General features: G+C 35.6%; 1 protein-coding gene across 1 annotated transcript in view; it reads left to right on the top strand.

Moving 5' to 3' along the window:
• DCC (DCC netrin 1 receptor) overlaps positions 1-25,288 on the top strand; it is a 1,459,593-nt gene that overhangs the window by 60,624 nt on the left and 1,373,681 nt on the right. The gene's annotated exons all lie outside the window — the stretch shown is intronic.

Here is a 25,288-nt window from a genome sequence, read left to right as displayed (position 1 = left end):
AGAAGGTTGCCATTTTCTTCTCCAGCTCATTTTCTACAGATGAAGAACCATCATTTTCATAGGATTAAGACATAGGACTAGAGATGAAAAGGATACTAGAGTTCAAGGTATCTTACTTATCATTTTACCTTTAAGAAAACTAAGGCCTCAAAAGGTAAAATGCTTTGTCAAAAAAAAAGGTGAATATTAACTGCTGAAATTTGCCTCCAGTTCTCCTGATTCAAATTCCAGACATCATTTTATATTTGAAATAGTATAATTGAAGTTTCTGAGGTACTTGGTTAAGGTTCCAGTTCTATTTCATACACAAATATTATTGCAGACATTACATACAGTTTTAGCCTGTTTCTTGTACTTAAAAATTCTGTCCAGGTATCCAACTCCAGTCTCTTCATAATAATGTGGCTATTATTAACCACTCTAAACAATAAGAAATTAAGGAGAATTTTGCCACAGTACAGTACAGTATATGTGAAGTGAGGCCTCAGGTGATGGAAAAGTCATTGGGGATTTGGGTAATCCTTGTATTAGTTTTTCAATCAGCAAATGATGTTTTTACAAGTGATATTTCCCTTGTCATTTATTTTCATTCTTCCTCTGTTGGGCCAACAGGCTTTTTGTGAGCATAATGAGTTTTGAAATAAATGGAGTGATATATTAATTAACCAAGCTAATTAGCTAGAAGAGTCTTGATTTCCAAGTCCCAAAGTATGCATATCCTTGCAGGATGTGTCCTGTAATTTTTCATTATATTTTTTTCATAATGCTCTACAGTTGGCATATTTTAGTCATGAGTAAAGGACAGCCAAGCAATACTCAGGAGGAGAGGTGACTTTCTATTGACAGGTAGAAAGGGGAATGAAACTCTTTTCCATCTATTTCCTCCTGCACAGTTTTGTAGATAATAATGAATGAGAAGCAATGGAGCATTGCTGATAGAAAATTGTACTGCCTCTGACACATGACTGTGTGACCTTGGGTACATCATTTAACCCTTAAATCTTCAAGGCACCTCTATATGTTGCAGACAAGAGGCTGACCTGCTTTAAGAGAGGAATTTTTTCTCAGTTTTCTCAATTTTTCTCTGTTCCCTTTAATGATTGTAATCTGTATAAAAGGACAAATAACCCACTATAAGAGCCCTTCACCAGATGTCAATGTCCCTATTAAATAAATGTGACATTCTAAATCTCTTACTGATAACTTTTTAGAAGAGTTGAGGAAACTATTATTTTAAATTCTACATTTAGGATTGTTAAATGTGGGTACTTTAACTCCTTACAATTAGAAGAAAAGGTTAAAGTAAACAGTCAAGTAACTAGGACAAGACATATGTAGTTTTGGTTTTCATCAGTTTCAAATTACATCAGATTCAACTAGAAATAATGCCTTTCCCAAGTCTTTCTAATGTTTCTTTTCTAGATGATAAAACTCTTTACCAATACTATAAATAATACAGATTTACAATTATTTTAGAAGGTCCTTAAGTACTTGACAGAATCCTGTGCTCCACACTGATTGCTATAAGCTTTTTTTTTTAGATTTTTTTTTTGCAAGGCAAATGGGGTTAAGTGGCTTGCCCAAGGCCACACAGCTAGGTAATTATTAAATGTTTGAGACCGGATTTGAATCCAGGTACTCCTGACTCCAAGGTTGGTGCTTTATCCACTACCCCACCTAGCTACCCCTGCTGTAAGCTTTAATGGAACAGAGTACCTGCCCTCTGGTAATTTGAATTCCAAGATATTTTAATACTGAAGCAGACTGATATCATTAGATTACATAAAGACAACTGAACAAATACCAGGAGAAACTCATGAGTGAGGGAATACTACATACAAGCTAAAGAATTAATATAGTCATCACTTAACTGGGGATTCTGGAAAATCTAAGTTCTTTGATATTTGCTAGAGTAGGGCTGAACTTGTCTTAACCAGAGATAGAGCTGGTTAGCATAATGAATAGGATAGTGAACCTGGAGTCAGTTAAACCTCAGTTTATATTTGACCTCAGAAACTTACTAGTATTGGGAAAGTTATTTCCCCTATGTCTGGATCAGTTTTCTCCTCATTAAAATGAAGATCAGTTTTCTCCTTATTAAAATAATAATATCTACCACATGGGTAAGAATTGAGTGAGATAAATATTTGTAAAGCACTTGAAACAGGACTGAGTATACAGTAAGTATATAAGCATAAATGCTTATTCCAACCCCTCCACATTTTTGTTATTGTTTTTTTTTTTTCAGTGATGGGTTTGCAATCGCCAATTACAAGGGTATGATGGTATGGTCCGAGCTAACTAGAAATTAAAAGCAGAAACAAAGCAGTAAATTCTCCCTTAATGGACTTAAGTTTCTAAGGCCTCAGTTTCTCAATTTCTAAAATGAAGAATTAGTACTATATTACCACTCAGACCTTTACCTTATAGAATTATAATTCTATGCCCCTGTTGAATTACTTTAATGAATGATTCCTAAACTGCATTGTTCTCTGGAAACATATACATATATAGATAGATAGATAGATAGATAGATAGATAGATAGATAGATAGATAGATATAGATAGATAGATATATACCTACAAGAGTTATAAAAAAGTGTTTTATATATGTTAAAAAGGCAAGTTTCATTTTTATTTCTTAAAAATAAAATTTTCATAAAAAATGTTCTACATGAAAATCAGTAGAAGGAATTGGGAGGATTAGGAAAGGGAAAAATAAGGTCATATGATTGTTATTTTCCTAACATTTAATGGGTTTTCAAGGAGAAAAACCATCAGACTTGTTCTGTTTAGTTCCAGTGGGTGAGAGCTACTAGGATTAGAGTTTTTAACTCACAATAAAAGAGAATTTCCTAACAATAAGAAATGTTAGAAAATAATAATATGGAATTGGCCATCTCAAGAAGCAGGGAATCTTCATCACTGCGTTTTCAGTCAAAGCTCCGATGACCATTTTTGAAAATATTATAGTTACTTCAAGAGTTGGACAAGATGACTTTTAAAGTCCCTTTCAAAAATGAGATCCTGTAGTAATACAATACCATTTTACTGGCAAGTTAGGGATCTTTAGGATCCATGTCTCATCCTTTGAACTTTGTTTTCCAAAGGGCAATGTTTACCATCTTAATATATGCCTTATTGCTACCATCTAAGACAGAGCTTGAGAATAACATTTTTTCCTTTTTTCTTCTTTTGAAAGTAGAAAATTATCTTTCAGTTTTTCTCAAAGTTCATCATCTGGAAGTAGATAGTAGTTTTTCTTCATGGGTCTTTTGGAATTGCTTTGGATCATTTTATGTATCAGAGTAGCTAAGTCTTTCATAGATGACCATTACAATATTGCTGTTACTGTGTACAATCTTCTGGTTCTCTTCATTTGACTCTAACAACTTATCTTGCTAGGTTTTTCTGAAACCATCCCCTTTGTCATTTAAAAATATACATACATACATACATATGTATATATATATATATATATATATATATATATATGAACAATGTTATCACATAATCCCCAATTATGTTTAATATTCATTTTTAAAAATTGAGTTCCAGGGGCGGCTAGGTGGCGCAGTGGATAGAGCACTGGCCTTGGAGTCAGGAGTACCTGAGTTCAAATCTGGCCTCAGACACTTAATAATTACCTAGCTGTGTGGCCTTGGGCAAGCCACTTAACCCCATTGCCTTGCAAAAAAAACCTAAAAAATAAAAAAATTGAGTTCCAAATCCTCTTCCTCAATCCCTTTCTTTCCCATCTCTTGAGAAGGGATGCCAAGGCTTAGGTAGAATAATTATTCTCTGTTCTGATGATGCTAAGAAAATATGCATCAACCAATAGAGATCATAATCAATCTATCTATCAATCTATATAATCCAATTCAGTCTATATTATCCAATTCATATTATAAAAAAATACAAAAATTAGAAAAAATAAAGTTACAAATACTCATGATCTAATCTGTACTCAGAGTTCATTAGTTTTCTTTCTGGATTTTGATAAAAATTTCCATCATGAGTTTTTGGTAATTGTTTTGTATTAATTTTTTGATCAGAGTGACTGAGTCTTTCCTCAGAGAATGACATATTTCAATTGTTCAACATATAGAATAAGAACTGCTATTTGGGTATGTTTATCCTGAAAGAATAACAGCAAATATAGAAGTAATAACTCTAGTCCTCATTCAGTTACTAAAAAGCTGTGAAACTTCCATCAAAGTAATTTCACCTATTTAGGGAACAATTTCCTCAACTGTAAAATAAGAGTTAGATTAAATGATATGTGAGGGCCAGAGGCATGCTGGTAAATAATTTAACACCCAACTATCTAAGGGGGACTTGGGAGAGACATTTTGAAGTTTACTCTGCATTATTAGTTTTTTCCTCCATCCCTCCATCCTTTAGTCAAAAATAATTCAAAACTTTATTTGCAGCATTTTCATGGTTTTTGAGGAATAAATGAAAATTTAACAATCAACTTTTATGAGCCAGCTTCAGCATACTCTTGGAACTAAGGTGCAGTTTTTGATATTAAATAGAGGAGAGTAAAAAAAAATTGAACCTGAATGCTGAGAATCTATCTCCAGAGTTAACTGACTGTGAGAACATGGAAGAATCACTTAACATTGCTAAACCTCAGTGACCTCAACTTTAAAATGGTGATAATGATACTATCAACCTCAAAGAACTGTGAAAAAAAGGTATTTTGCAGCACCTATTATTATTATTTCAAGGCTTGCCAGCTGCCTGGGGAGTGGGAGGGTGAAAATTTTTCAGAGACTCCATATATGCTTAATATTGCTCCAAAATAATATTGCTCCAAAGACCTTGACACCAGGAATATTTCAAATGACTTCACTGGGAATCTTTATAAGTCCAGATTGAGTCATCTTCAGATGATTTGACCTTTGACTTCTCCCCTCAAAATGAAACCCAAAGATATGGATGCTTCCCTTCCCCATGAAAGCCACCTATTCATCTCCATTAAATCCATATTATATCACCTCAAAGATTTCCTGAATATCTTCCAGGTTATATAAAATTTGCCCCTTGAGAGAAATTGTGGTGAAACTTAACTTTGATCAGGGCTGTCAAGAGACTGTCTTGTTCTCCTACTTTAGGTACTTTGGTAAGGGAGGGAAACTGTATCCTCAGGCACTTCTCAGAATCTCTAGTTTTAGTCACACAAACTTTTCCTAAATTCCTTTAAACCTGAGAAGGAAATTGGTTCTTTTGGGAAATGAATTTTCCAGATATTATCTATTAGCAAAAAGTTCCTCAGTGTGAGCTGGATGCATCTCATAGCCCATAGGGAAGAAAAAGTGACAAAAACTCAAATATGAGTGTGCATTTTCTATCAGATAACCAAAAACTTTTCCATTCATTTGAAACTTTTAACTTTACCTATATTCCAAGGTTACCAGATTGTAATAGGTAAAGAATTTTATTGGAGTGGAAAAAGAAACAACTCATCACACATTTCATCAGGAAGCTCCTATCTATGTACTATCATGGACCTGAAGGTCTATAAACTCTAACTAATATCTTGGTTTAGCTCTACCAGAAAACATAATTTAGTTAAACTGACTTTTTAGTTAAACTGTCTTTGCACAAATACTCTTCCTAGCTGGCAAGTATTCCTTTTTTTTCCTCAAATAGTTTTGATCAAAAATAGTATTGATCAAAAAAGGAAGAAACAGACAAACAGAGCAGACAAACAGGAAGATACAGAAAGAGAAGAGAGAGGAAGAGAAAAGAAAGAGAGGAGGAAAAGAGGACAAGAGAAAGAAGAGAGGAAGATAGAGAAAGAAAAAATGAAAGGAGGGGACACTGAAGGAAAGGAGAATAAAACAGAGGAGAGAGAGAAAGAGAAGAGAAAGGAGAAGGAAAAGAAGAGAAAGAGAAGAGTGGAGGGAGAAGAAAGGCAAAAGGAAGAAGAGGGGAAAAAGAGAAAAACAAGGTAAGATGTGAAGGTGAATAGGAAAAAAATGACAAAGGTTGAATTAAAATTAAATCTCTCTAGTGGATACAAAGAATCATAATGGTCATACTAGGTCTTCTCAAGCCCTACAGTTGGACTACAAGAACTAATGAATGAAAATGAGATGCTTATTGTAGGGGCACAGTCCTTGGCTTTGCCTTTTTCTCTCCCCTTTCCACCCCATTTTTCATCTCTCAGGCTCCAGGGATTATGTTCCAACATTCGTGAACCTTCCAAAGCTGTTGGCAACTCTAATATTTTATAATGAAAGGCTTCAGTCCACTCCCCAGAGAGAATGGTTAGGTTCTTTATCAAACAAACATTCATTTCCAACTGTCTATGTAGTTCTTGGAAGTACTGGCCTATTGATTGGATAATATTTAATTTATTCCTCTAAATAAGGAAAACCTGGGGGAAAATAGAAATATCAACTAAGCATCAGATTCTCAGTCACCAATAAATCATTTATAAAGGAACTTCTTGCTTATGATGCAATGCCAAAGCCTAGGTAGAATAATTAATCTCTGTTCTGATGATGCTAAGAAAATATGCACCAACCAGTAGAGATCATAATTAATATCTATCAATTCATTTAACTAATCAACAAGCAAAAAATTCAGTAAATACCTAGTCTATGCATTATTTTGGATCTGGGTGTTAAAAAGACAAAAATGAAAAATCATTTCCATCAAGGGGCTTGATTTTTCATTGTGTGGGAGAGTGACCTTAGTTATATAAAGTATATAAAAATAGGAACTGGAGTTGTGATTTAGTTGGCACTGGGACCTCTCAAACAATGACACTTCTCTTTCCATTGCAATTCAGTTAAATGTCTCCTCATCTTACCAGAATAGAGAGCTGTCTGAAGAACTCAGACCTCAAATGGGTTCACAAAGAGTTAGATACAAATGAAAAAAAATGACATCAGCTTAAATGCCTACTATGTGTGAAGTGTTAAGCTGAACCCTGGGTATACAAAGAGAAAAAATAAAAGTCTCAGAGATGGAATGCTATCTATGAACAATAGCAAAAAAGACCTGTTTATTGACTGAATTACAAAGTGTGGAAAGAAGAATAAAAAATAGGTAGACATTTGCCTTGATCATGGCTGTGTTCTCAACACAGGGTTATTATGAATGTGAGAGACAAAAATGTATGGTCCAACGTCCTCCAATTATCTGATCTTCTCAATTTTTTTCCAGATTTCCCTTCTGGTATTCAGTGATATAGTAGAAAGAACACTAATTCTAGAGTCACCATACCTCAGATTAAATACTTTGTGAATGCATGATATTGGGAAAATCATTTAACAACTTGGGACTTCAGTTTTACCCTCTCTAAAATTAGGGACATGGGATAGATTACCTCAATTCCTTCCATAGATTTATAATTCTACTTACTACAAAAATGACTTGGATTCAGCAGTTAGTCTACTCCCCCTTTCACATATAGACCTTGATTTTTCTGCCCTCCCCCACCTACCCTGTGACTTTGCCTATGGGATACATTTGGCCCTGAATTGTAATTATTTGAGTTCTTGACTCATTTTTTTCCTAAATCAATTATAAATTCCTAGGGAGCAGGAGACATTTCTTTTGAACCTTCCATAATAACTAGCATAGCCCCACATAAGTGACAGACATTCACTAGGCAGTTAGTAAGTAAGTAATTCTAAGCATTTGGCAAATGTTATTTCATTTGATCCTTTAATTTCAAAAATCTTATAAAAACCCTTGAAAGTAGAACTGAAGCAGAAAGAAACTAAATGACTAGTTGGGATTTCATAGCTAATAACTCACTGAGGTTGGATATAAACTCAGGTCTTCCTGATTTCAGACCCAGAGTTCTCTCCAAAGAACAACATAAATAAACTCCTTGCTCTAAAAGAACTCATAGTCTAATGGGGGTGGGAGGGTGGGGGACAAGTATGCTCAAAAAATATATTTACAGAATAAATTGGATATAATCGAGAGAGCAAAAATATTAGCATTAAGGAGGGTCAGGAAAAGCTTCTTATAAAAGGGATTTGTAGGAAGGCAGGGAAGTCAAGAGGTAGAGACGATGAGGGACAGTATTACATGCATGGTAATAGTCAGTGAAAAATACCAGAGTCTATAGAGTAAGGCATAAGACTGGAAAAGTAGGATGGAGGCAGGGTGTTAAAGATTTTGAATGTCAAAAAGAGAATTTTATACTTAATTCTAGAGATGATAAAGTACAACAGGAGTTTATTGAATAGGAAGTGGCATGATCAGATTTCTGCATTAGATATTTTAATTTGATAGCTGACTGGACTGAAGTGAGCAGAGACTAGAGGCAGGAAGATCATCCACCTCTTTCCATAGTCCAGGTATGAGTTCATGAAAGTGGTGGTAGCATTAGAGGATAGAAGGGTCCATATATGAGAGATACTATGAAAATAAAATCAATAGACCTAGTAAACTAAAGGGATGGAAGTGAGAGAGAGTAAGGAGTCAAGGGGGACACCTAAGTTGTAAACTTGTGTGCCTGGAAGTAATGTGGAAGTTAGGAAGAGGAGAGTTTGAGAGAGGAGAAACAAGGAATTCATTTATGATTATGTTGATTTCAAGATATCTCCATGACATTCAGTTTAGAAATGTAAGACAGGAAGTTAAGAAAGAGGTTAAGATTGGATAAATAAATCTAAGCATTGCCAGTATAGAGATGATAATTAATTCCACTAGAATTGATGAGATTACCAAGTGAAATAATATAGAAAAAAAAAAAAAAGAAAAGGGCCCAGAACAGAAACTTTGAGGATATGAGTTTGACTTGCATGAAGTGTCAACAAAGGAGATTGAGGAGTAGAGGTCATATAGGTAGGAGAAGAAGGATAGAATAGTATTTTGAAAACTCAGAGAGACGAGCAAGCAGAAAAGGGTGATCAACAGTGACAGAGTCTTGAAAGGTAAAAAATGACAAGGGTTCAATAAAAGATCAGTAGATTAGGCAATTAAGTGATTATTGGTTCCTTTGGAGATGTTAGGTTTGGTTAAATGATGAGGTAAGAAGGTAGGCAACAGAGTTAAGAAGAAAGAAAGGAAAGGAAGCAGAGGCATATAGATGGCCTTTTCAAGGCTTTAGCTACAAAAAGAAGAGATGCAATGGCAACTAATGAGTGCCAGCACTTAGCTGATGGTAGCCTTAGAGGAGAGAAAGCACCATATATGAGAGATCCTATAAAGGTAAAAGGGCCTGCATGCTATAGGGTTCTTGGGGGTCATAAAGATTTGGACAGTGTTGGACATGTCTGAACACCTGAACAACAACAACATAAAGGTAAAGGCTTTGGTAACAAATTGGATATGGGGAATGAAAGAGATATAGGGGAACAGATCAAGCATGGGTTTTTTGAGGACAAGATACATGATCATGTTTATAGGAAGAAAAGAAGCAAATAGTAGACAAGGAGAAATTGGAGAGGACTGGAAGAGTAGGGATGAGTGGAATCTATAGGAAAAAGAAAGAATAGCATTGAATCACTATTTTTTAAGTGAATGAATGAATTGCCTAAGCAGTAAAGTGTATCTGACAGAAACACTGAACTATGAATATTTTGGGGCCAGATGTGGTGGTGTAAGGTTGTAATCACTGCTATCTGGGAAGCTGAAATTGGTAGATTATCTAAACATGAGAATTCTGAGCTGCAGTGAGCTAAAGATAATGGTGTCAACATAAGTCAGTCACCAACATGGTGAGTCCAGGGGTATGTCTGTCTGTCTGTGTCTGTGTGTGTCTCTGTGTCAGGATGCTTAAGGAGGGACAAACTTGTTCAGGTAGGAAATAGAATACGTTAAAGTTCTCTTAGTAATAAGTAGGAAGTGTGACTGAGTCATAAGTAATCTTCCAGGAAGAGGAAAAGAGAGACACAGGGAAAGAAAAGGAAAGAAAGAAAGAAAGAAAGAAAGAAAGAAAGAAAGAAAGAAAGAAAGAAAGAAAGAAAGAAAGAAAGAAACTAAGAAAATTCTTTCCATAAGGCTTCTCTATTAGATTTCCAGATTGGTATCTACAGAATTCTTCCATTAATGTTTCTCTCCATGCTCTGTTTTTCATTACTTGGAATCAGACATGAACATTTACTGTATGTCACTCTGGAGGTAGGTGGATCTATTTGCAGTCTGTTCTACCTGCTGGGAAATATTCCCTACCCTGTCCCTACTGCTGCTTTCCCTCCTACAATTAAGCCCCTGGGGTGAATTCTAAGAGATGTAGCATTAGCTGCAACAATGGTGGTAGTTTCCAACAGAGTGAACAGATGCTACCTATGCTCATTGGGCTATAGGGCCTGGGATTAGGGGACCAAGAGCCTAGCCAAGGATGATTTTTTCCCCTTCATATTTTCCATTTGGTTGGCATTTTAAATATGTCAGATATTTATTAAATTATTAAAGTTTTGTATTAATTTTATTTTCAATTGGGTGATACTTTCTGACTGTCAGGATTTAGAGGATAAAAAATAATGGCACAGTGGTTAGATAGAGTGCCAGGCCTGGAGTTAGGAAGATTCACAATACTGCGTACAAATCTCCAAACAATTTTAGCCTAAGTAAGTCACTTGATGCCATTTACCTCAGTTTCCTCTTCTACCAAATTATCTGGAGGAGAAAATGGCAAAACACTTCAGTATCTTTACCTCTTCATGGGGTCAAGAAGACTTAGACGTGACTAAAAAATATGACTCAACTGAAGGTTGATTCTTACTTCCAAAACTTACTAAGTATGTCACCATGACTTGGTCACTTAAATTCTCTCAGACTCAGAATAGAGAGGCACAAAGGGACATTGTGGCTAGAGCACTTAACTCAGAGTCAAGAAGCCTTGGGCTCAGATCCTCCCTCTAATACTTGTTACCTTTGTGACTCTGAGCAAATCAGTGAAGCTTTCTGAGCTTCACTTTCCTCAGACTATAAAATGAATAGGTGGGACTAGTCAGCTCTCTAGTTACTTCTGGCTTTAAATCTATGATCCTATCATTCATCAGCCATGAAGTAGAGATTTGCTTGGAATCTATCTCCAGGGTTATTTTAAATAACAAATGAGAGAATGGAAGCTGCTTCTCATGTTATTGTATGTGTCAATATCAATATTTACACAAGTCATTTTTTAAGGGTATCTCATGGTTTTCCTCCATTTATGGCTGATTCTTTCACAGAAAATTATCAATTTAAAAATTCACTCTCTACTCGCTGGCAGGCATAGTCTGAGAACATTGAATGAGGAGCACAGGTTTCTCTTCCAGCAGGGTAACTTTTATATCTTTGTTTTTATGGGTCGAGAGAATTGGGAAATCTCTTTAATAAAAGCTATTTGTTTTGTTTTATCTTATTTTGTTTTTGTTTTTAGGCTGGATTTGTATTTCCACAGTATGGAGAAAGCTCACAGTGAGATATTACCAATTTTACAGCATCTTCTCTTAAACTTATCATAGCATAAGGCACTGACATGTCATTTACTCAGAGTCAAACAATATTTCTAAGAAGTATGATTTGAATTCAGGTCTTCCTGTCTCAGAGGTTAGATAACCATTGCACTGCTTGGACTTTTTTCTAAACTCAGATAGTTTAAATGTAGCCATATGGAATGGGTCCTATTTGTTTAGATAGGCTCCACATTTGGTTAGAACCCTGTCTTTGTATGAGACTAGAGAGGAGGAAGAATAATCATCTATATGTAACCTTCTTCCCCCTTTCTCCAAAAGAGTCTTGCCTTAATGCCAGGAAGGGAGGCAGTAAGTTGAAACTGTAGGTTGCCACCTTGCTCTAGGGTAAAAATATTTCTATTTGCTCTCTTAAATAGAGTCAGACTAGAGAAGAGTTGGGGAACATTTATCTGTAAAGGGTAATCATTTGCAGGCCATACAAAATTGTCAATTTAAAAAATTTAGCCTGCTATATTTGGGCAAACTTAATTAATTCACCCCTAAAATGTTCCTAGAATTATTGAATTTTGAGTCCTGCCTTCAACTACTGTGGTACCATTAAACCAATGGTTTTCTGGGCTTTGCATGGCCAGCAGGCCAAAGGTTCCCCACCTCTAGCCTAGAGGATATAATTAGTTTCCATGTGACATTTAATCACTTACCATTCTCTGGGTCTTGGGTGGGGGGAGCAGAAAGGGAAGATCCTAATCTCTAAATTCAAATCTTGATTCCTTCCCCACCAGATATTTCCAATAATATGCACACCTAGCAAATAGAAAAAAATGTCCATGCCATAGCAAAACAGAAATCAGAGAAGGTATACATAGGAGAACGTATGCTAAACTATATAAAGAGCTCTCTCATTGGGAATGAGATAACTCAACTCAACCAAGAAGAAGGGTCATGAACTTCTCCCAAGTGGAAACTCCTTGAAGTCTCTAGAGTAACAAACTGGGGTTAGTAACATGATTGAGGCAGCCCGTTTATCTCATGCTGACTTCTGAAATAGGGTTGACTTCTTCCAACTTCTCTCTTGAAAATGGAAGTGGACTCAAGCTGTACTCTGACTTGGATAGTCCTGTAGGGGAACTTGGGCTTGAAGAACTATAAGTGTCCCTTCACATTTCACCCAGGGCAGGGTCTTCCTATTGATCAAAAAAAGAGAGACTTCCTTACCAATTGCATAGGTGCATAAAGAAGGAAACAAAAACAGTATCATCATCATCATCATCATCATCATCATCATCTCAATAAGCATTTAGTGCCAACTATGTGAGAGACATTATGAATGTATATGTATTTATACATATATGAAATTCATATATATGCATACATTCATATGTACAAAGATGTCCATATCTATGAACATTCACATATACTGTAATTCCCCATGAATTTCCCCATGAATAAGACACATCTTAATTTGGGGGCCTGAAATTTGTAAAGAAATGTATTACACAAAATTATTGAACTCAAGTTTTATTCATCATAAAATTCATACAACTCCTCATCACTGTCAGAACTCCCATCCATTAGCTCATCCTCATCTGTGTTTGATGTCAAATCAGTGTCTTAGGAAAGGCTCTGCCTGGTCTCCTACCTGTGCTCTGGTCTGGGGAATACCACAAGCACTCCCTGGGCAAATCTGGTGTGTGTACACATGCTTAGTCCATTCTATTTAATGAACCTGAAGTACCCATTGTTTCCTTTGAAATCAGTCGCTTCTTTTTCATCAGTAATTCTTCTGGCCTCCTGCTGAACCATCTTTGTGGACACAGGAATTCCATTTGTCCTTTGCTCTTCAATTCATCTCTTCAGTTCCCTCTCTAAATCAAGTAATTTGGCTGACTTGCCTCCTGACTTGACCCTTTCAGGAGGGTTTTTTTTTTCCCCAGTAGCCAGTTTCAGATTATTTCCTCAGTTGGAGGAGGACCAAACTTACATTCAGCAGCATGATTTCCATTCACTTTTGCAAATCAGATCACTTTGAACATCAATTCAGCACTCAATGAAAATCTTTTCTGAGCCATTTCTGGGCAGAACGTGGCAAAATTATACCTAATATACAGGTAACAAATGTGAAACAATGAGCACAAAGACAAGTGCCAAAAGTGGAAAATGCAAGTAAAAAAATCTGCAACCACTGCATAAGACACTCCCAGTTTTTAGACCCTAAATCTTTTGAAAAAGGGTGCATCCTTATACAGAGAACTGAGTCAAATTTTCAAAAAAGAAAAAAAAACCAAACCATTCCCCAATTGACAAATCGTCAAAGTATATGTAAAGACAATTTACAGATGAGTAAATCAAAGCAATCCATAGTTGTGTGAAAAATTGCTCTAAATCATTACTTATTAGAGATATGCAAATTTAAAGGATCTCTCAGACTGACTAATATGACCAGAAAGGACAATGATCAATGTTGGAAGGGACGTGGGAAATCTGGGACAATAATACACTGTTGGTGGAGTTGTGAACTTATCCAACCTTTCTGGACAGCAACTTGAAATTATGCCCAAGGGCAACAAAAATGTGCATACCCTTTGATCCAGCAATACCACTACTGGGTCTATACCTTGAAGAGATGATGAGAAGGGTAAAAACATCACTTGTACAAAAATATTCATAGCAAAGAATTGGAAATTAAGTAAATGTTCTTCAATTGGGAATGGCTTAAGCAAGCTGTGATATATGTGTGTGTGTGTGTGTGTGTGTGTGTGTGATGGAACACTATTGTTCTATTAGAAAGCAGGAGGGATGGGAATTCGGGGAAGCCTGGAAGGATTTGCATGAACTGATACTGAGCAACATGAGCAGAACCAGAAAAACATTGTAGACTCTAACAAGAACATGGGGATGATGATCTACCTTGATTGACTTGCTCATTCCATCAATGCAACAATCAGGGATAATTTTGGGTTATCTGCTATGGAGAACTGTCTGTATCCAGAGAAAGAACTGTGGAGTTTGAACAAAGACCAAAGACTATTACCTTTAATTTAGAAAAAAAGAAAAGAAAAGAAAAGAAAAGAAAAGAAAAGAAAAGAAAAGAAAAGAAAAGAAAAGAAAAGAAAAGAAAAGAAAAAGGGTGCATCTTATGTGTGGGGAAATATTGTTTCACACACATCTATTTGGGATTTTTTTTCTACAAAGGATTTTCCTAGCAAAACAAATCCTTGATGTATCCAGGCATTTTTATTCTCTGACTCTAAAGAAAGCCAACCAGGTAGTATAATCATTGATCAGTTTTATCACCCTGGCTCTATTCAAAAAAGTAAACCATATATTCTTATTCTCCTGCCCCACAGTTGGAGTGGCATGAATTATGTAGGGAGGAAGGATGCTACTAGAAAGACTGTGTGTGTTACATAGTGATAGAGCATCCCTGGTCTTAGGAGATCACTGACTGAAATAGGTTTAAATGCTACTCTAAGGTTACCCCTTCATCTATCACCAAACCTTCTGAAAGCAAATTATAGTTGTTCATTTGGGGAAAGTGCTAGGGACTGCCCCACAGGGACACTAATGCTGGACACAAATCTGAGTATATCTTTTAAAACTGCTTTGTCTGGACCAGAATTCTTGCTATAAACAAGCATAAGTCAAAATCAAACCTACTTTAAGATGCATACAGATTGCAATCTGATAGCCCACATGCTCCCTCAGTTACATTTGAATAAGAACCCTCTTTCTCTATATTAATTATACTTCCAAAATGGAGTAAGATTTTAGGTAAATGGATACTGCAAGATTAATAGAAAGTTGAGAGCAGAAGGAAGGTGTTAGTGGATTTCTTAGGGCTTTGATCTGTAATTAGGAAAACTGAAATATGATTCTGCTTAGCCTGATGATGATAGAAATTTCAATGATTTTTGAATCATAAAGACTGTCATTGAATTTGGATAAGATCTATCAGGTTGTCTTAAGGCAGGTCCAATCATTAGAAAATCTTTACACCCTACCTTCATATGCTGATGCCAATAAAGTGTTAATCATATCTGGACACTTCTAGAAGTATAGTAGTCTAAACAGCCTACTCTAGCAGACAGTAATGAAGGAGCAAGATAAGTATACGTAATGCATAGTATAGTGTAAAGGATATTGAATTTCACATCTAGCTTCATATTTTACATCTGCTACTAAATACTTATGTTAACTTGGGAAAATCACTTCATCTCTCTGGATCTTGGTTTCTTCATCTATAAATTCAGAAAGTTGGGCTAGGTGTCTTGTAAGGTTTCTTCCACTCTAAATCCTGTGATTATATGAAGGAGAAAAATAGTAGTCCTGATTCTTATGATTAAAAAGATTTCTTCTGATATTCTATCACTCTTTACTGATATTAGGGTTTTAGACATTTTTGGTTTGACTTCATGTGTGTTATGATGCAATCAGATACTAACTTGTTGGAGCCAAGTTACAACATTTACTAACAAGTCTTGAGTTTTTTCAATTTCTCTAATCACATGAAAGCAATTTGATAGTGTTCTTTTTCCCCATATAAAAGAGAAGAAAGGAGCAAAATAGCAAAAACCATAGGGATGTTGGGTCAGTGGGTTTATTCCTCTGTCTCTGGGCAAAATTAAGTTCAAGTTAAATCAGAATGAAAGCTTGCCATCCCTCATGTTCAAGGTTTATAGGGAAGATGTTGACATCATTTATCTCAGGATCTATTTCCAGGATTTAAGGATTTCTAAAGTCAGGTCTTTATATTGAATCTATATCTTTTCTGAGGAAGTAAAAGTGTTTTGTTTTGTTTTGTTTTTACTATTTCATTTGATTCTCTCTTGTAAGCAACAACTCTGAGAACAGATTGAGATCTGTAAAGTTTTATGTCGATGGTTCTCAACTCCCATTTCTTTGGTTCTTATCTTTCCTTTTTGGGGTCTCTCAAACCCCTCCAGGCAAACAATGGCTTTGTCCTTTTCTTCCTTTTTTTTTGAAGAAAACATGTGATAAAACAATTCACACTCAGGTATTAGTGATAATGTGTAAAGACATAGTGGTGAAAAAGAAATATTGACATTGTGTAAAATGGGGATATTGCTGCAACTCTAGGTAGGAAGGATCTTGTCACCTGATTCTATGCCTGAATCATCCTAAAGGTATGACAGTGGGCAAGTCTTTCTTTCTCCTTAGTTTCTACTTTGATAAAATGCAGATAGTAATGCTGACCTGAAGATCAAATGAGATAATGAATGTAAAATACATATTTAAATCTATCAATGCCAGTTTCAAAAGTAGATCTGAATCTTTGCCTTTTTTGGGAGGGGGAGGGATAGAAGACCTGGACCTTTGATTATTTCTTACTGTAGGGAATTCCTAATAAGGCCATTTCATCTACTGATGTGGATTGGTAAGAATTCTGGAATTGTTAGTCTTATAATTGCTGAATCAGCAAATTATAGTTAACTGGAGAACACTGAGAACTTAAGAAATTTGCCCAGGGTCACAAACTTAGCAGGTGTCAAAGTTAGGACTTGAGATTTTCATCTCATAAATCAGCTTTCTATATCCTACACCATGCTGCCCATCAAGTCTTTGCATTATATATATTTTAAACCATCTTGGCAAGAAGAGGTCAAGGCTGATCCTAAAGCAATAAATCTTTCAAAAGGATGAATTTCAGACACTGCTGGAAGAAGAGATGAGGCTGTTCTCCACTAATTTGCTTTCCCCAAAATTCCTCACAGTTTCTTACATTCTAACAGCTGGCTGGGTTTGATATTGCTGATGCCTGGAGATTTTAAAAAAAAGGCTAAGGCTGCAATCACAAGGGAATTACCTGGGAGGCAGATGAACCTCCTCAGTGCTGGCAGTAGAAATGACTGATTGGAAATGCAGGGAGCTTTTCTTGTCTTTTCTTTCCTTGATGCTCCTAACTCTCTGGATTCTTCAACCTTTGCTCCTTCCTGTCTTGGATACTTTTTCTCCTGGTCTCCTCTCCTTTCCTCCATTTAGGTTTTTTGTGCTATCTTTCTGAGTAGAATGTCAGCTCCTTGAGGGCAGTAACTGTCTTTGTTTTCCTAGCATTTGTATTCTCAGTTCTGCTTCTATCTGTCTCTTTTTTTATCTCTTCTCCCTCTGTCTTTGTCTCTTTGTTTCTCTATGTCTCTCTGTCTTTCTCATTTATCTCCTTTCTCACAATCCCTCCCTCTCCCCAGCTCTGTTCTTCCCAGGAAGGCATGAGGTTGGTAGCACTGGCAGGATAGACATAGTACTGGTACATAGTAGAGGACAGCAAACTGTAGTGTTGAAACACTCCCTCTAAAAGTCCACTAATATATGCCAATCTCTATAACTTTTCACCTTGTCACTAAAGTCATAATGGCAAGGGAATTTTGAGATTGATTTTAGTTCTATGAACTTGGGAAAATCATTTCTTTTCTTTGGATCTCAACTTTGTCATTGATATAAAGAAATTAGGTGATCTCAAAGTTTCTTCTGAGCTCTGGAATTCTATGAGCAAGTAATTATCCTGACTAGAATGCATTCCATCTTCTTTGCTTTATAGAACTCCTCATTTTCTTGAAAGTTCAGTTTAAGCACAGCCTACTACAAGAAATCTTTTAGTATCATTTACAAAACAGTGTTTTCCTGATTCCAACTGCTAGGGGTGAAATAACCTTAATTAGTTGCCATTTAATTCTCTTGTGCTACTTTGGTCTATAGTTTGCATATGCTTACATATGTTCATTGATTATCATACTTTGTTAAATACATTAATTTTGGCCTCCTTACCAGTTATATATTTGACAAGGGAAGGAACTCTATTCTATTCCTCCCCTAACCCCATCTTAATATGTAGCACCTTGTATTAGGGACTCAGCCGTTGCTGTTTGAATGAGTCTGGCACATTCATTCAAGACCACATATTCAGCCATCTCTAGGACCTAATTGCTGATGGTTTTCTCAGCTCTCACCCTTTTGGTCAGTAGGGTTCTATCCACATGCATTCTTTTTTTCTGCATAATGCCCTTTTCTCCCTGGAGCAAAAAATATTTCCTGGGAAATTGGCATTCAGGTAGCAGTGATTTTTATATTGTCTTAGTGGCACTTCTCATGTTCACATGGCCCATTTATGCTCTCATGTCTCTCACAATACAACTTCCTAATGTTCCATAGGCTTTGATGACTGGATACCTAGAAGATTTTTCACCATGACTTTCCTTATCTGCTTATATGTGTGTGTGTGTGTGTATGAGAGAGAGAGAGAGAGAGAGAGAGAGAGAGAGAGAGAGAGAAAGAAAGAAAGATACTATTCTTAGGGGGAAGTCTTTTCATTGGTTTCATCTGGGGTTGGGGGCTGAAGGTCATGAAATAAACTGGAGGACAAAAAGACAACCTTTGCCTGAAAAAACAGCTATCAGAAAACTTTGAGGGTCCACAAGGTATCTGACAGATTGCCAGTTCACTTTGAGAAAGAGCCTCCCAATTTCCACAAACACAGCTAAGTCATCTGAAAAAAAAGATAAATAGGAAAACAGAAGGGAGGAGGGGGAATAGCAGTATTCAACCACATCTTTCACCAGTAAAATCTTAATAAAAAAGCTAAAACAACTAAATATGAAATGGAACCATATGCCTTCCTTGTGTTCTACCCACTGCTTTGCTGAGTGTAATGAGGACAAATACTACTCCAATGAAAGATTGGAAAGGTCTTGGCAACTCTGTAAAGTTCAGGGCATCACAAAGAATCTCTGAGTAGGAAGGGACTACAGAACCAAACTTATCCTAAATAGGAATCTCTTGTTTTGAAAAAACTTGCTTGAAGGCCTCATACACATAATAAACATGGTGATGTGCAGAGGAAAATCAGTGTATAAGGGTTTTAAAGTTTCCCTCATTTATATTCCACAAGGAATGAGCACTTCTCTTTCCCTGTTATGTTTGCCTTATTTGTTCTCTTCCTGAGTTCTAAGGCAATCAAGATGTATTCTCAAATCAAATTAATAAGCATTTATTAACTAGCATGTGGTAGGTATTGTCCTGAGTACTGAAGATACAAAGAAAAAATAAGCACATGTACACACACACACACACACACACACACACATACACACACACACACAATTTTTTGAAGGAAACTAAGAATCCTTATATTAAAACAATAAATATATTGTAGAACAAGTGCTGATCTTCATTGGAAAAGGGAGTTTCCTCACTGGGGCTTCCTGATAGTAATATAATCACAGATCCAGTCAAAAACCGCAGCCAAAAAACAAGGCAACATGAGATGTGATTGAACCAGGCTGAAATGGCAGTACTAATCCTACTATGTTAGAACCAGAAGAAAAGCCAAAAGACTAACAAGAAGTTGACTCTGGAATACATTCTATATAAGAAACTCACAGATACACACACACACACACACACACACACACACACACACAAATATTCTATTCCTTTCCAAAAAGATTCATGTACTCATCTCTATAAAGGAATTGATGCAGACATAGGCTTATTATATGGAGCAGCAACCTCTGCATTGCTGAAGAGAAGGTATCCACATTAATGAGGTCACAAATCCATTTAAGTATCTAAGTGTGTAAAATTTTCTGAACCAGAGAAGTAGCTGAAACTTGTGGTGACTTAAGTGTGCTGATTTCTGACCTGATCACATGCCATGTTACTTATGAAGCCATCTCACATGCCTCCAGTGGTCATAAACTCCCCATCCAAGGCTTTCTTGTTGGACTTAGTTTATGCTGCTTTATACTGACAGGTTCATATATTGGCAGTTAGAAGGACCCTTCTAATACAACTTCATCTCATGGATATAAAACTTAGGTTCTTAGAGGAGAATAAAAAAAGGACCTTTGCTTCTAAATTCAGTTTTTAACAATGGTTAATAGATAGATAGATAGATAGATAGATAGATAGATAGATAGATAGAGATAGATATATAGATATAGATATATAGATATATATAGGATTCTAGTTGTTTGAGTAACATGTCTTATCTCCCTCCACTGTTTTAATCCCTTAAAGGCAGGAATCATCTCTAGCATAAATGCTTTTCACAGACTAAGTATTTAATACATATTTTTCAAATATGTTGAATTCTAACACTACATGATATTTAGGACCTACCAAATAGGCCTTCATGCAATCACATAACAAGGTCCACTAAAGCATGAGCTCCTTGAGAGAATGGGGCAGTTTCACTTTTCTATATATATCTCCAACACATGGACCAATAGTCTACAAAATAAATAAATAAATAAAATAATATAAAAATAAGTGCTTAATAAGTGATTCATTCATTCATTTATTCTTTCAATATCCCTGTTACAAAGGTGACAGATCATAGAATGTAGTTTAACTGAATTCCCTCAATTTTTTTTTTGGCATTCAGCCCTTCCTTAAGCATGCCAAACCTTATCTTCCTTCCATTACAAAAAAAAGTGTGTGGCTTATCACTAACACTAGCTCTTGTATCTCCATTTTAGGATTACTATTACATCAACACAGCTGTTTCATTTTTCATTTCACTATAGAAATATTTTATTAAAATTTTTCTTTTATACTACATTTGGATTTTAAAATGAATATAGCAGATAAGATACTGATGAATATTGGTCGTTTTCTTTTTAAATCAACAAGATGTGATTAATATTTGTATTGTGACTGTAGGGACATCACCATTTAACAAACATAATTAGAATACATTAAATCAGAGCCTGAGGTAGATTCCTCCAAATACTATTGTCCTCTGTGTGTGTGTGTTTGTGTATGTTTGTGAAAAGAATCTTTTATCTTGAAGACTACTATGTTCTGCTCCTCTAATCTTGGTCAGTTAAGAGGCAGTAGGCTTGTTTTGGTCAGGAAGACCTAAGTTATTCAGGAAATTCTGCCTTTGGCTTATTGTGATTATATGACCTGAGCAAATCCTTTAACCTCTCAGAGTCCCAGGCAATTGTTTTATCACTGATTATGCCACCTGCATAAATAGAGAAAAATTTTCTCAATTGGGGTTTCATATACCAATGCTGTCAAATTCAATTTAAAAAAAAATGGATTCCTGTGGATGGTATATGGACTTAGAAAACCACAAATTAATGTCTATTTTTATTGCATTTTTGTTAATTTTGTCAGATATTTCCTAAATTTTTTCCTAATTTTTTAAACTGCTCCTAATGCATTCAGAAATTTGCCTGAAGCTGCACTTACATTCATGAAATTCTAAGTCATATGGATACAGTTTGTCCAATTACAATGCTTGGCGTTGATCACAAAATGAACTTAAGGAAATGATGGCTCAATATAAATTTGTTCTCACTATTGAGTGAATAAGAACCTAAATTGTAGCTAGGTAGATAGAGTGCAAAACATGGAATCAAAAAGACTCATATTCCTAAGGACCAAACCTCAAACACTTACTAGACATGTGACCTTGCTTGCCTCAGTTTCCCCATCTGAAAAAGGAAATAGTAAACTCATATCTTTGCCAGGAAGATGCCAAAGAGGGTAACAAAGAATTGGACATGACTGAAACAACTGAAAATTGAGTGAATATTTCAAAAACTTAAGGAGGGAACACCAGCAATCTTTAGCTATTTGAGGGGTTTTCATGTAGAAGTCAGATAAAACTTAATTGTTGTATCTCCAAAAGGCACCACTAGGAGAAATGTTGGTGGAAGCTAAAGAAAGACAGATTTCAGGTTAATATAAGAAGGAACTCCTTAGACAATTAAAATTGTCTAAAAATGGAATGATCTTAATTAGTCCTTAATAAATGATGCATTTGTTCATATGACATCCCTTTACAAGTCCCATTATATCCCATAATGAAGGCATGTGAAGGTTTTTAAAACAGACTGGATAATCTCTTTTTGGAAAATTGAAAAGACAATGGGTCTTTGGGTACAGTCTGGAGAGGATGACTTTTGAATTTTATTATAACACTTGATGCTATAATAATCACATGACTTTCAGATAAGGAATCATTTGAGGCATAAACATTTCCTTCTATAAATAATGCCAAACCAATTTTGCTAATAATCTTTATTTCACTCTGGTACCTGGAACTAAAGGTCTATATATATATATATATATATATATATATATATATATATATATATATATACATATATATATATATGTACATATACATATATTCATGTTCACATTTCTATGTTCATGATTATAACTATGTGACTAACTCCTTAGTCCTTTCATGATTATAACTATGTGACTAACTCCTTAGTCCTTTCACACTTTTTCAGTGACACTGGCTCTCAGCTTTCTAGATGTCATAACGTTTTTCTGCAGAATAGCTCCACCTATGATTACTTTAGACTAACTTAATCTCTCTGATTTAGTTAATTTTTTTTAACCAATCTGGTTAAATCATGTCACCACTAGACACAAATATCCTGATGGGTACTTATAGAACTGGAAAGAATCCTTAATTTCATATTTGCAGATGACATTACCATAAAAGAAGACTTAGGCCTATGTTTTTTTAAAAATAGAAATTACCAGCCCTCAGTCAATTATTTTCTGACGTCCTTTGAAGGATCAACATCTTAAAGTTATAAATCATTTGTCAGAGGTGTGTTCAGTCTGGGTCTAGAGAAAACCTAACTGGTTCACTTAGGTATTGAACTCATGTCCTTTGCCTCATCATATAGATTCCATACCAACTTCTTTTTTGTTGTTTGTTAGTCAGTCCTTTGTGACTCTGTGGCCCTGTGGGTGGGGGGTGGGGTCTTTGCAAAGAGACTGGAGTGATTTATCATTTCCTTCTCTAGCTCATTTTACAGATAAGGAAACTGAAGTAAATGTATTGTGACTTCCCCAGGGTCATATAAACTAGTGAAGTGTCTGAGTCTAGATTTGAATTCATGAAGATGAGTCTTCCAGACTCTAGGACCAGCACTCTGTCTACTGTTCTCTCTACCTGCACTGTGTCATGGGGTAGGTTCTGATCTCTTCAGCATACCTTTCTACATTAGATTTGACTATTCGACTCCTCATTCTTTAAGGCCAAGTTTATTAACCACTTCCTCCATGAAACTACTCCAGTAAATAATGTTTTATTTTCCCATTTTTTTCTGCCTGTATCACTTGACACCTGGGATCATAATCAGTTGGAGTTTGAAGAAGCCTCAGAAATCAATTAATCCAATCCTTTCATTTTAGACAGAAAAGTCCTGCTTTTCAATGAGATGAGATAGCATCTCACTAATAAGTTGCAAAACTGGTGTTTGAACCCAGATTTTAATCATGTTTGAATCATTTATGCATGCATTATTGCAGTCTTTATCTTTGTATCCCCAGTGTTTAGCCCCATGTACTTCAGCACACTTGGTAAATGTTTGTTGATTGATTGATTTAAAACATTATATATAATTGAATGCATGAGCTTCATGTGCAGATTGACTGTTGTGCAGTCACTCATTAGCAAACTTGAATGTTTGGATATTATGTAGGGTCTGTGACTAATGGTTATCCATAAATGCTATGAAGCATCAATAGTAGTCTGAGAACTCATCAGGAGTTGGCTACTACACTGAACCTGTTTAGTTGAAAAATCACCATCATTCAAGGCTCTTCTCCATGATAGAAACATATGATGCTGCATGGTACTAAAAGTGGTTGCAGTAGCTTCATAACTGTTAGCAGGAATGGATAAAAAAGGAGTGACCTTTTGTGAGGCTCTGAATGGCTAAATAAAAACCCTGATAAACCAAGTAATGCTTTAGGAAAACTGTAAGAATAAGACAGCATATCAAGAAAACATCACACACTACAAACCTTGGGTTAAGCCTCATATTGTGAAACATAAAAGTGTGTGATATCTGATGGTTCTTGGAATTTGAATCAGAAAATTTTGTCTGACTAAAAGAGCAAAGTTGTTTTCAGTTTAGAATGACTTTTTGAACTGATCTATATTATCTTTCTGATTTACTTAGGGCAGAATCAGAGACTTGACCATAGAATCCTTCCTTCACTGCTTGAGTTATATGGCATAAGGAGTAATAACAAAAACCTTCCATACTAAATCTATGAAGGTCATAAAGTAACATAGATTAAGATCAAAAAAGTCATTCTTTGTCATAGACAAGTTTATTCTCTGGAGAGATATCAATTTATTCTCATGATTTTGGTTTGTCTGTATTTTTTCCATAAAGAGATGACAAGTAGTTATCTGATATTACTGGTCTGAATAGCAGAATTTGAGGACACCAGAGGAAGACATTTCTAAATCCTGAAAACTTTTGAAAGTAGAAAAGGTAGCAGTGGCCTCGACCCAGGAAAACTGACCCAGTGGCTGTTTATTGTGCTAGCTTGCCCAACTTGTTTTGTGGATGTTGACCCACCCTTGGGACAATTAGGGATTAAATTAATGACCTCTAAGGAAAAATATTAAAATATGGGTGAAGTTCATTTCTCTGAGGTCAATGGGCTATACATTGTTCCCATAGTCTCTTTGCCTATTTTCCCCCTTTTTTCTCTCTTTTTTCAATGCCCTAGAGGAGTACACATCAAGCTGTGACTTCAAAATTTCAAGGAATTATTCCACCTCCTCTTTTGAGAGTTGGCTCCAGTCCCTAATTTAACTGCTAAAAGGTTTCTTATTTTTGTATCTATTTAAGCAAACTGATTTTTGGTTGTATTTTAAATTTTGAAATGCGTAACTAATGAGACCAATTTCCCCTCTCTCTTTTCTCTAGCACCCCTTTATGCACTGTACTTATATACTAGAATCATCATTAATTAGTTAATGTTTGTAAAGAGTTTTCAAGAAAGAATTTCATGATAATAGGGAGAGCCAGGAAAAAAAAAAAAACCAAACCCAGACTGTAGATGGGAGGAGGAATACTAATAAGCAATAATCCAGAATGCTCACATGGTGCCTT

Source organism: Macrotis lagotis, chromosome X (genome assembly GCF_037893015.1).
Source record: "Macrotis lagotis isolate mMagLag1 chromosome X, bilby.v1.9.chrom.fasta, whole genome shotgun sequence".
Lineage (NCBI taxonomy): Eukaryota > Metazoa > Chordata > Mammalia > Peramelemorphia > Peramelidae > Macrotis > Macrotis lagotis.
This window is presented reverse-complemented; position numbering and strand designations above follow the sequence as displayed.